This window comes from Pseudorca crassidens, chromosome 11, assembly GCF_039906515.1.
Source record: "Pseudorca crassidens isolate mPseCra1 chromosome 11, mPseCra1.hap1, whole genome shotgun sequence".
NCBI classification, from domain to species: Eukaryota; Metazoa; Chordata; class Mammalia; order Artiodactyla; family Delphinidae; genus Pseudorca; species Pseudorca crassidens.
In genome coordinates, this window is record NC_090306.1 from 11134441 (window position 1) to 11147910 (window position 13470).

General features: G+C 38.5%; 1 long non-coding RNA gene across 1 annotated transcript; it reads right to left on the reverse strand.

Moving 5' to 3' along the window:
- Positions 1–4171: 4171 nt before the first annotated feature.
- LOC137202772 (uncharacterized) lies at positions 4172–12706 on the reverse strand. The gene is made up of 3 exons (XR_010932778.1): positions 12590–12706; positions 9305–9386; positions 4172–4476 (listed from the first exon to the last, which is right to left on the reverse strand). It is a non-coding gene; the product is annotated as an uncharacterized lncRNA (long non-coding RNA).
- Positions 12707–13470: the final 764 nt, after the last annotated feature.

Below are 13470 nucleotides of genomic sequence, written 5' to 3' on the forward strand. Positions count from 1 at the left end.
TTCATTTACTTCTGCTCTGATCTTTATGATTTCTTTCCTTCTGCTAACTTTGGGCTTTGTTTGTTCTTTCTCTAGTTCCTCTAGGTGTAAGGTTAGATTGTTTATTTGAGATTTTTCTTGTTTCTTGAGGTAGGCTTGTATAGCTATAAACTTCCCTCTTAGAACTGCTTTTGTTGCATCCCATAGGTTTTGGATCGTCGTGTTTTCATTGTCATTTGTCTCTAGGTATTTTTTGATTTCCTTTTTGATTTCTTCAGTGATCTTTTGGTTATTTTGTAACATATCGTTTAGCCTCCATGTGTTTGTTTTTTTTTACGTTTTTTTCCCCTGTATTTTAAAAAACATATTCATTACTGGTTTTTCAGACTCATTCCTTCTTCAGATATTGCAGGCATTAGAAGCCACAGCAAATAAAGTCCACATTCTGCATATCATTTACAATTTTCTATAATCATTTAAGTTTCATCATTAGCTCTCTTTTTATAGTCTCAATCAACAAGGGACATTAGCCCACAACTATTCACAATTTCCCTTGATAAATAAAATACAACCCATTACCTTGCATACCTGGTTATATTTCTGTGCCACTATTGCCTCTAGAATCGTGCACCAGTTATTAAGTTACTGTCTTCTAGCTCCAAACCCACCATTCCATATTTTGCACTGTGATAGTAAAGCTAAGATTCTTCATACAACATATCTGCTTTGCCAGATGGCTCCATTTTATGCTCTCTCCATAAGGGATGTTAGAGGGAGACTGCAAGGCTAGAGGACTGCATCCTGTCTGCGTCCTGTCTCCTTGTGGTTCCTATAAGCATCGCCCTGGCAGTGCTTCTTCACCATGGCAGCAGCAGTTCCTTCTTGTAGCAGCAGTTGAATATAGTTTGTAGTTTTTCCACCAGTGGCCGGATGAACTTTAGTGTGCCTTCAATACCCTTAGAGACACCAGCAGTGACTGATGCCCCCTCAGGACCTATTTGATTCCTCAGAAGTCTAGATTTTAGTGTCACGGGAACTTTCCTCTATATTTCTAAGTTTTAATCGTTCCAACTGCTTCCCTTTGTTGCTATAGTACAAAGGAAGCGTGTTAGCTGCTTATTGCAAATTGCTACTTCCATGATATGCACAGTGGTCAGTCACCGACAGACCTTGAAAGAAGTGACATCGGTTGCTGACCATATTTACATAGTGATTTTTGTGTTAAAAGATGAACTGAATCATATTAAAAATTTTAAGAGTTTTTTGAGCAAAAACTGATTTGAAGCAGGCAGCGTGCAATTTAGCAGGTAAAAAGGAGATCCGAGGACCTGTATTTGATGAAAGACTTTATAAGCAGAAGAGAGCAGAAGCAAGGAATTTATACTTGGCAAAAAAGCAAGTTGGTTATGGCAAAGTTGCTTTCCTTTAGAGGATCACAGGGGTCTATCAGGCAGATTAGTAACTAGTGCTGATGAGGTAATTCCTAATTGACTAGTTTAAGATTCCATTTCTGGGAGAGCAGAAACTGTAACCCGAGGTTTATTAGCATAAGCAACTCCATTTGGGGTCTGTTGTCTTGTTTTTTAATAAGACCTATAGCAAAGTTTTTACTTTATGCAATTACTTACAATTAATATACCATGATAATTGAAATTTGAAACATGTTATGGGGGATTGGTGTTATTTAACTAAATGATGGTGTTATAAGTTGAATGATGATCCTAAAAAATAATTTGAAGTCATAACCCCTTGTATTTTAGAATGTGACCTTATTTGGAAATAGGAGTTTTTGCAGATGTAATTGATTAAGATGAGGTCATACTGAAATTAGTCCAGTATGACTGGTGTCCTTATAAGAAGATGACGTGAAGATAGGAGGGAAGAAAATCATATGAAGATGGAGGCAGAGGTTGGAGTTATGCAGCTGTAAACCAAGGGACACCTGGGGCTACCAGAAGTGGAAGAGGCAAGGAATGACGGAGCTGCAACATCAGACTTCTGGCTTCCAGAATAAATTTCTGTTGTTTTAAGCCACCCAGTTTACAGTACTTTGTTACAGCAGCCCTAGGAAACTAATACACATTGTAACTATATTGGAAAACTACATTTCTCCTCCTGCGTCTTTCTCCTTTACTTTCACACAGAACATATCATTTCTGACACTTCTGGTCACCAAATGTTTGGGTTTTTTTTGTTTGTTTGTTTGTTTGTTTGTTTTTTCTTTTTTCCCCACACCAAGCAATTCTGCAACACCAGCTGGGTGTTGTCCTGCAGTTTAGCTTAATTCTGACACTATGGCCCTGGAGATAGTATCACATCCCATAGGTTCATCACATAAGCATGATCGATTATTGACTCCGTTTTCAGCCTTTCTCTGTTCTCAAGAGAATGAGGTGGGGTGGGACAGAGCCGACAATTCCAAGCTTCAAATCATCGCTTGGTCTTTCCAGTGACCAGCCCTCACCTGGGAGTCATCACATTAGAACAAAAGACACTTATCACCCAGGAAATTACAAGGGTTTCGGGAGCCCTGTGCCAGGAACTGGGGGACAGAGACCAATACATATTTTCTACTCTCTCACAGTAACTAAAATTATAAAATGATACACATGGTAAAATAAAATGTGGTAACTAAAATTCATGCATGTCAGAACTGTGCAAAGTGGGGACTACCTGTAGTCTTAATTACCCATATTGCATATACATTTTAAACAAATTAACTAACTGCTATTTCACAAAGAGACCCAGGAGATAGGATGTTGATACTTGTCATATGTAAGCATTTTAGCACGTCATTGGAGCGTATCTATGATGACCCTCATAACCACATACACACATCACTTAAACACTTTCTTAAGATTGCAAAAATGAACACTTACAGCTGTTTAATAATGTATAAACATAAGAAGGAAAAGTATATATGAAAATACATGTATACTTTATATATACATGCATACTTAATATTATATATATATATTTTTTATATAATGACCAATTTTCAGTATTCTATCATATTTAGAAATTTTCCATGTAATCAAAGATGAACCTTTAATTAGCCAATATTAGCATCTTAAAATTAACTAGGGATCTTGGAGATTTTGTTTAAGTTGACATGCTATGGAACATAATTATTATTGATATGAAGAACTTTATTAGAACTATAATTCAATTTAATTGAATATATAATTTTACATATTTCATAATCTTAAATTCTTATATTATACTCTCTATTGATTAAATCAAGAAGACAGTTTTTTTTTAAAACCAAAACTATCAAACTAGTCCCATATGTCCAAGGACTCACCATAGTCCTGTGAACTTGGATTTTTATATATAAATGCATCTGAGTTAGAAGTTTTCAATGAGAAGATTTGTTTCTTCTTGAAAGGCCAACACATTTAGAGTCTTAGAAATTCAGGGGTTTTCCCCTGGAATTCTTATGCTCTTTATAGGTTGTAAGATTTTTTTAGTCTCTATAAACCAACAAAATTGGAGCTCCTTTAACTTTAGAGCCTTTATAATCTAATTTGTGAACAGATTCCAAAAGTAATATATTACCTTGTACTCATGCAATGGGATGTGTATGCTATTTTTAATAACAGTCATAAAGACACACTGAGAGCCCGAAGATTCTCTTCTACAACCTTACCCATGGGCAAAAAGTAAACCCAGAACACAAAAACGCACCAGTCCAGATAGCCAAAGACACGTCTTCTTTCCAGTGGGCACAAAACATTTGCCTAATTCATTTGGATTCACAAAACGTCAAATAAGTAAGCAAAATGACGAATAAGCCAAAATTCTCTGCCATGTCCCATTAAACAAAGAATAGATTCCCACCAAATCAATAGAGATCACCAAAGACTCATATCATAAAATCAGATTTCTAATTCTTGTTGCTACCAATGGGAAACAATTTATCAGCTATGTGCACACCAAAACTGGAACCAAACCTGGCCAAGAACCAAAAATAAAAACAAAACAGGGCTTCCCGGGTGGCGCAGTGGTTGGGAGCCTGCCTGCCGATGCAGGGGACACGGGTTCGAGCCCTGGTCTGGGAGGATCCCACGTGCCGCGGAGCAACTGGGCCCATGACCCACAACTACTGAGCCTGTGCATCTGGAGCCTGTGCTCTGCAACAGGAGAGGCCGCGACAGTGAGAGGCCCGCACACCGCGATGAAGAGTGGCCCCTGCTCGCCGCAAACAGAGAAAGCCCTCGCACAGAAACGAAGACCCAACGCAGCCAAATAAATAAATAAATAAATAAAAAACGAATTAAAACAAACAAACAAAAAAACAAAACAAAACAAAACAGAGTCGCACAAAAAAGGAGATACAGGAGAGTCAATGAAAGTAAAATTATATTGCTGCCTAGAATTCACTCCAAAGGCCAAAAAGAGAAATGCCTTGAGTATTCCATGTGGTATACTTCCTCAATTTCACTGGCTGTAGTTGGGTGAGTCCAGGTTGGCATCTAGGTAGAATAGCTTCCATAACTGTGAAAGTATAATTTTATTTCTAAAACGTTTAAAATGACTCAACCACACATAGAATGACACCATCAACAATTTTCATTAATGAGGGGACTAGCAGGATTGTAAAGTTGATTTAAAGGAGAATTAGAGAAATTAAGGACTATTAAAACCTTCAAGAAAGACATACAGAAAAAAATGTTACATTTGGTACAAAAGTGATTCAAATCCGACTGGTCCATAATGCTATAACCTATGATGATATCTTTTTATACAACATTTATTACTTATATATCTGCCAGAAAAAAAAAATCTGCATGGTGATATGTACCTCTACAGTCCTAAACCATAGTACTTAATCTTAGAACTAGAGACAACCTGTTAACAGGATGAAGTATAACATTGAAAGGACATACATTAACCTTTTGCTTTAGTTCCAAGTGTTGGATAAATTTTCTTAACAAGAATGAGAGTAAAGTGTGAAAAAAATTAGTTCAAATTTACTTCTTCTCTAGACTTTCATTTATTTCTGTTACTTCTGCCACATTTTTGCATTTTGCTGCGATCCCAAGCCAGGGGGCCCTGCAGGTCACCTAAAACTGCTTTCACTGAGAATTTTTCCCTAATTTATTAGCAAAAGCAAGAATTGTAATACCTTTACTTTCCTTTTAAGCAAATAAATGCTAATATTTCTTTAATAGGAACACTTTTAGCTGAATTTCTAAAAATGGAGAAATGGAGTTTGAAGCAGATCAAGTTCTAATATAACTTCCACATTTCAGGCCGCCTCACAAATAATTATGAATAATTTTTTTACATTTATTTATGCCTGTATAATATGCAAAACTTACTTTTGGCTCTTCCACTCAACTACAACTTAGTTATATGTTTTGAGGTATTTATTCTGTGGTCTACTCCAAGACCTTATGTCTGTCGCATAGGACAGGGGTTTAAGAAAGCAGCATAACTCCTTCTAGCTTGTGATCTTAGATAAATACATTAACTCTTTTTGCCTCACTTTCTTTATCTGGTTTTATGTTGAAAGGAAATGTAAATTCTTTCCCAAGAAGGAATATTTTACTGGTTCTTCACTGTCCCAACCAATTCATCAATCAAGATTCAATTATCCACCCCTCTCTCTATCCATTAGGATTCAATTGATAACAGAAGGCCAACCAGGCAATGGTTCTTATTGTAGACTTACCTAAGAAGCTTGTTAAAATGAAGATTCCTGGCCTTGTACTCAGATATTCTGATTCTATAGAACTGAGATCAGCTCAGGAGTCTGAATTTTTACTCAAGACCTCCCAGGGAATTCTTAAGCACAAGGTCCTTAGAACACATTTTGAAAATAGGCTTTGAAAGCTAATTTTCCATACCAACTGATATGGAGGCAAAACCCAAAATACAATTGGTAACTACAGTGTTAGGCGAAATTGGGGTTGACCTAGACCAAGTGGCAACTATTAAGAAAATAAAACGGGTGTAGTGGTCCAGGCACAGCAATCGCAGAAGTTAAAAGAAAAGCAGTGGGTAATTAGACACTGTAATATGAGTCCTGCCAAAAGATGCCTCACTCCAGATATCAATGGTTTTAACTTTAGAGCAGTGGGATTTGCAAGAAAAATCTGACAACCAGCTTACTAAGAGGTTGCTTAATGTGTACTTCAGAAAAACACTAGACATAACAAAGAATGGTTTAAACCACAGTAATAGAATTACAGGCAGTTGGGCAGTTCTCTGACAAGTTTAAAAGTGAAATATCTGAATATATGTGAGATGAGAAACCCCACAGAAAGGATGATATAACATCACACAGCGGGAGAGGGCAAATAGCAAAACTTTTTGATATTGGCTGTGACCTAACATACCAAGTTCTTAGGACCCAGGACATCACTAATTCCACTTGTCAGAATATGGGCTTAGAGATATGAGAGTTAGCAATGAATTTGTTGCCCAGTTGGCTCAGTCTGATTCTGAACTCATTCTTGCTTAAAACATGATGGCTAATTATTTAGCTGGATGATACGACCCATATTGTGATTGTCAATCATCCTTGGCCTTGTTCTTGCTCAATGGGCCCATGAGCAAAGCAGCAATGGTGGCAGTGAAGGAGGCCATCATGCGTTTATCACCTGGACTTCACTTCACCAAGGCTAATTCATCTGCTAGCACTGCTAAGGATTTAATCGGCAAGCCACAGTGATCAGTGAACAATTAAGAGGAAAATAGAGAGAGAGCCCATCCATGCTTTAAGGGGAAGCAGTCTACCTGATTATAAGTCAACTTCATCAAGCTCTCCTGACAAGTAGAGGACAATGTCTTGTCCTCACCTAGACTCACTCTGGTTGTGTATTCAGTTCCATAGTTATAGTGACATCATATATAAAGTTATTGGATGTATTATGCATCATTATGACACTCCATCCACATTGTCTCACATAGCTCTTCACAGCAAAACAAATGAGGCTGAAGCCCAGAGTATTGTTATCATACTTTGTTGTGCCCACAAGTTGGCTTTAGAAGAAAGAATATTTTATTGAAAATCCAACCAGGGTATCAAATTGGGAACCCCATTTTGAAAAGTTAGAGTCCTGTCTTGTAGAATGTGATAAATGTACTGAACCAGTGACCAACAAAGATACTTTCTCTCCTATAAGGAAGAATGAATCTAGGAAACAAGCAGTGTACTTGAGAGTGGCACTGCTCATCATGGCACCTAATAATTGTTTCAGAATTTTTGTTTCCTGAGCTTGAAACAATGGACTTCTCAGCTCTCAAGCCTTAGTAACCAAGAAGATGGGATGTAGTAATAGTGGAAATAAGTTTGAAGAAGAAGCTACCATCTGGCTAATTCAGGCTCCTATGACACCAAAGCAAGAGGCAGAAAAGGAAGTAATGACTTTAGCTGGATGATGGATCATGATTATAAAGGAGAAATGAAGAGTACAGCAAGAATCCTAGGGAACTCCTGGGGGCATCTCCTCTTACTGTTACCTAGTGGTACCAGAGTACCAGAGACATGCACAGGCAGGATCACAAATGATTCATTGCTCTCAGAATTAAAGCTTTGAATCACTCAACTGTGGGTTGGGTGAGTAGGCGAGGGAGGAGAGGGAAAGGAGGAGTAGACTCCTACAAGCTGAGGTGCCGCCAGAAGGCAAAGCACACACAGTCTAGGTAAAGGGAGGGGTCAGTTACTAAGCGTCAACACTAGCTAGTGCCTCATGACCAGTTGCAGACGTGACAGCTTTAGCCATAGTCTCTACATCATATTTATTATTATTGCTACTTTGTCTTTTTACTAATTGTAATAGAAATTACAAATTTTCCTTCACTATTCCTTTCTTCCTTTCTTCCTTTGTAACAGAACATTCAGTTTTTATCTAGGTACATGACTACTCAAAATAAAGACTGCTTTTCCTCATCTCTCTTTAAGCTAGGTATGTGCACGTGACCCCATTCTCACCAGTGGAATATAAGGAGAAATGCTGTTTGTGAAAGTCCTTAAGTGGGGGTAGTAGGGACATACCATTTTCACTTCCTTCTTTTTCCTGCTGACTGAAAGAATGTATGTGTGTCATCTTATTTGAGAATATTCAATTCTTACATTCAGGATAAGACAAACAAATGAGATATTTGAAACTCCTAAGAAGTACTAAGCCTAAACACCAGGTAAGCTAGTAGCCTATGAAATACAGGTGAAACTTGTGGAGGGTGTTAACTACAGATAATGTGTAAGCACGTAGCTTGTGAGACATGGGCAGAATTTATAAAATGTGTTAAATATAGATTTTAGGTAAGTTAGTAACTTGTAAAACATGTTGAAGTTACATATAATAAATGGAGTATAGGGACTTCCCTGGTGGTCCAGTGCTTAAGACTCCGTGCTTCCACTGCAGGGGGAGCGGGTTCCATCCCTGGTGGGGGAACTAAAATCCCACATGCCGCATGGTGTGGCCAAAAAAAAAAAAAAAAAAAAAGGAGTGTATGACAGGACAAACAAGAATGCTAGTCACAGGTAGAAAGGGGTAAAAAGGTCAAGTCACGAGGTGTAGATACATCTCTAGGCTAACAGCGAGGCCATCCTTCAGGCGGCTGCTGTGGTAGGCGGAATTGTAAAATGGCCCCCCAAATTTCTGGCCCCTGGTTATCTACACATCTTCACTTAGTTATTCATCAAACATTGATTTAGGTGTTGCTGTGAAGGGATTTTGCTGATGTATTTGAGATCCTCAATCAGTTGACCTTGAGATAGGGGGACTATTCAGGTGGGCCCGACCTATAACTACTAGAGCCCTTTACACACAGGCCTAGAGATCAGAGACGGAAAGCCAGAGATTCAAAGCAAGAGGAATTGATGCACCATTCCTGCCTTGAAGATGGAAGGGGGACACGTTGCCAAGAATGTCAGCACCCTGCTGGAGCCAAGAGCAGCCCCTAGCTCACAGTCGCTGAGGAAAGGGGACCCCAGTCCTGCAACTTCAGGAACTGAATTGTGTCAACAAGAAGAATGAGCTTGGAAGTGGTTTTGTCCACAGAGCCTCAGACAAGAACTCAGCCCAGCTGAACCTTGACTTCAGCCTTGTGATGCCTTGAGCAGAGAACCTAGTCATGCGGTGCCAGACCTCTAACCTACAGAGCTGTGACTACTAAATGGGTATTGTTTTAAGCTGCCAAATTGGTGGTAATTTGAGACACAACAATAGGAAAGGAATACAGCTACTCATTAGTGATATTCATTATGGTATCATTCTGGCCTCACATGTGCTCTACCCTACAAACATAGATAACACACATAATTGTTCAGCAGGCTAATTAGGGAGCTACACTGGTAGCCAGGCATACTCACCCATTTCTTGCTGATAGAACACATGAGTGTGTTGGTTCCAGACACCTCCTGTCTGCCAAGCTCCCTTGCTCAAATCCTAGCTCTGCTCGTCAAAATCACACCATCAAAGGGGAAGATATGTGTGGTAGAGAGAAAAAGAGAATATATGAACATTATGTAACCCAGGGTTCAGATAATGTGGTCCTTCCATCCCACTTGCATCCTATCTTAAATGTGCAAAATTGTTATCCCATTTCATTTTCCTTGTTTTTCATTCTGTTTTAAATTGATTTAATAAACCATATAATTTGAGCATCTTTACTTGGTCTGCAGACCTTTTTGTTTCATGACTTCTGTGACAGCTTGCATGGTAGTGTACTTAAAGTCTACTGTTGCATCAAGGTAATTTCCCATAGGACAAATGTGGACATAATGGCTGGCACTCAAGCAGCCATTTTGGTCCCATGAGGCAAAAGGTCCATGCTGAGGATGATACTGCTGTCAGATACAAGGAGAAACAATTTAGAAGAAGACTGAATTTCTTATATAATGGAGGGCTGTGACAGCCCTGGATTGCATACCTCTGACTATTTTTTATGTGTGAGAGAAATAAACTTCTATCTTTTAAAAGTCAGTATTATTGATTTTCCATCACTCACAGCTGAGCCTGACTTTATGTAGTAATGTTTCATGTTTCCTCCACTATTTCAAATAATTGGTTTTTTAAATGTGGTCTGGGCTTCCCTGATGGTCCAGTGGTTAAGACTCTACACTTCCATTGCAGGGGGCATGGATCTGATCCCTGGTCAGGGAAGTTCCGTGTGCCGCGAGGTGTGGCAAAAATAAAAATAAAAATAAAATGTGGTCCAAGGCCTATCAAAATGATCTGTGCTACTTGTCAAAAAATTTAGTTTCTTAGATGCTTAGGTTCTTAGATTCTAAAGACTACGGTAGAGTCCAAGAATCTTTATTAGTGATGAGTGAAGATTGGGTATTCCTATGCCACCAGTATTTGTAAACCACTGATCAACAGGGAATGTTTGTGGTATTTACATTTAGAATTTAGTCCAAAGACTAAAGAAGAGCAAGGAGTAAAACTTGGAGAGGTCCCCAAAGGAATCAGAGGGCTAACATAAAATGCCTGGAGATTTTGAACTGAAGGGGAAAAACCAACTTTGAAAATTACCCCGTGTATTAGTTTAGTGTGGCTGCCATAAAAAAATCACCACACATTTGGTGGCTTAAAACAAACACACCTTTATTCTCTCATAGTTCTGGGGTTCGGAAGTGCAAAATCAAAGTGTTAGCAGGGTCACACTCCCTCCAAAGGCTCTGGGGGAGATGTGATTCCTTGCCTCCTTTCGCTACTTGTGGTTGCCTGCCATTCCTTGGCATTCCTTGGCTCTTGGCCACATCACTCTGAACTCTGCCTCTGTTTTTACATTGCCTTCTCCTCTGTGTGTCTTTCTAATATCTCTCTACCTCTCTCTTATAAGGATACATTTGATTGTATTTCAGGCCCACCCAGATAATACAGGATAGACTCTTCCTTTGAAGATCCTTAATTTAATCACATCTTTTGCCATACATGGTAATATTCATTCTTTGGTCATATAAGTTAGTATTAACAGGTTCTGAGGGTTAGGAAGTAAATACACCTTTTAGGGGAGGGGACATTTTTTCTCCTACTACACGTCTTAATATCACTTTTAAAAACAAATTAATTAATTAATTTATTTTTGGCTGTGTTGGGTCTTTACTGCTTCATGTGGGTTTTCTCTAGTTTCTCTAGTGGCCAGTGGGGGCACTCTTCATTGTGGTGCGTGGGCTTCTCTTTGCGGTGGCTTCTCTTGTTGTGGAGCGCTGGCTCTAGTTGTGCGGGCTTCAGTAGTTGTGGCACGCTGGCTCAGTAGTTGTGGCTCACAGGCTCTAGAGCGCAGGCTCAGTAGTTGTGGCACATGGGCTTAGTTACTCCACGGCATGTGGGATCTTCCCAGACCAGGGCTCTAACCCATGTCCCCTGCATTGGCAGGCGGATTCTTAACCACTGTGCCACCAGGGAAGTCCAATATCACTTTTTGATAGAGTAGTTAAACCGTGTATTAACAACAATTTGAATACATTTATAGTTTTTCACATGATAGATCATAAGGAGACGTTTCATGCATTACACCCAAAAAGTGAAATATACAGGACATAAAGTCATACTAGCTACCACCCCCACTATCCTCTTTTAACTCAAGCCCTACTCAGGGAAGCCACCTTGAATTGCATTTCAGGATTAATGATTAGATCAGGGTAGGTACATGATTGGAGGGAAGCTAGTTTATAACCTATGAGATTACCTATTAAACATGTGATTGTAAACATCTAAGACAAACACCCTAGCTTCCTCTGTAATTTTGACTAAGGAGTTTGAAATGTGGCGAAGATTACCAGTTAGCAGAGAGATTTGGATTTAATAGTCTGGGGGCGGGCCTGCGATTTTTTTCTCTCTCTTTTTTTAATCAGCTTTCTACTAGTTCCTATGTACTTCATAATTGGAGACCTCAGTTGTATTGAAAAGATTATGGTATATTGAGTCAAGTATTTAAATCTTGTCCCTACCACTTACTAGCTTTGTGGTTGTCTCTTAATCTCTCTGATTCCTAATTTCCTGCACTATGAAGGTTATGTCTACCTATCATGGTTGTAAAGACTGCATGACACAAAATATTTAAAATACCTGGCACAGTACTAGGCACACTGGAAACCCTCAGTAAATGGAATGTACTAAGGGCTTTAAGGCAGTAAAGAAACAGATAAGGTGACTAAAACTACAAACATGGTCAAGTCACAAATTTTAAGGAATTTGACAAAGTTCTCACGGTCTTTTGCATCTCTCTATATGAAATGTTATCAGGAGCCCACTGGATACCTGTACACCAGATTCAGTCTAGCTTAACATATGTAATTTTGTTAAAATTTCTCTTCCTACCATATGTGATTATATAATGATAATAAGGGATAATTAACTTTTGTTCAGAAATCTCTTTATCTCTGGTTAGAAATTTGCATTTCTGACCATCTGTAGACTGCAGGCCCCATGAGACTGTATCCTGGTCCTACTGGGGCATTTCTTGTTTATATATGGTAATGATGTTATATTTCAACACTAATTGACATTAACAAGACTATTTTCATATAGTGGGAAGGTATATTCACATGAGTCTGGCAAAATGGAAGTCTTCAAAGATAGGCAGAGTTCAACATCACTAATTATCAGAGAAATGCAAATCAAAACTACAATGAGTTATAGCCTCATACCTGCTAGAACAGCAGTGCACTGTTGCTGGGAATGTGAGTTGGTACAGCCAATATGGAAAACAATATGGAGATTCCTCAAAAAATTAAAAATAGAACTACCATATGATCCAGCAATTCCACTTCTGGGTATTTATCTGAAGAAAACAAAAACACTTGAAAAGACATATGCACCCCATGTTCACTGTAGAATTATTTACAATAGCCAAGATATGCAAACAACCTAAGTGTCCATCCACAGATGAACGATAAAGAAAATTTGGTATGTACAAACAATAGAAAATTATTCGGCCATAACAAAGAATGAAATCTAGCTATTTATGACAACATGAATGGACCTCAAGGGTGTTATACTAAGTGAAATAAGTCAGACAGAGAAAGACAAATACCATATGATCTCTCCTATATGTGGAAGCTAAAAAACATAAAGAAAATGAAACTTATAGATATAGGGAACAGATTGCTGGGTGCCAGAGACAGGGGGGTGGAGAGGGTGGGCTAAAGGGGTGAAGGGAGTCAAAAAGTACAAACTTCCAGTTTAAAAAAAAAAATCGATAATCCCTGCCTCCCTTTTCCTCCTTTTGCCATTTGTTTGCTTAAAAAGCCGGTTTATTTGTATGTAGAATTTCCCATTTTATAGATTTTGCTAATTGCAAACATGTTCTTCTATTCCTTGTATTTCCTGTAAACTTGTTAAATCTAGAAATTTTATTAGATTAGGGTTCAATATTCTTTGGCAAGCATGTGTCAGAGATGATGCTGTATACTTCATATTGTATTGCATCATGAGTCAAACAATGCCCTTTTTTGTGTGGACAAGATTGGCTTTGAGTTCAGGTATTGCTAGCCTAATTCATTCATCATCAAGTTTCCTAACAATATTT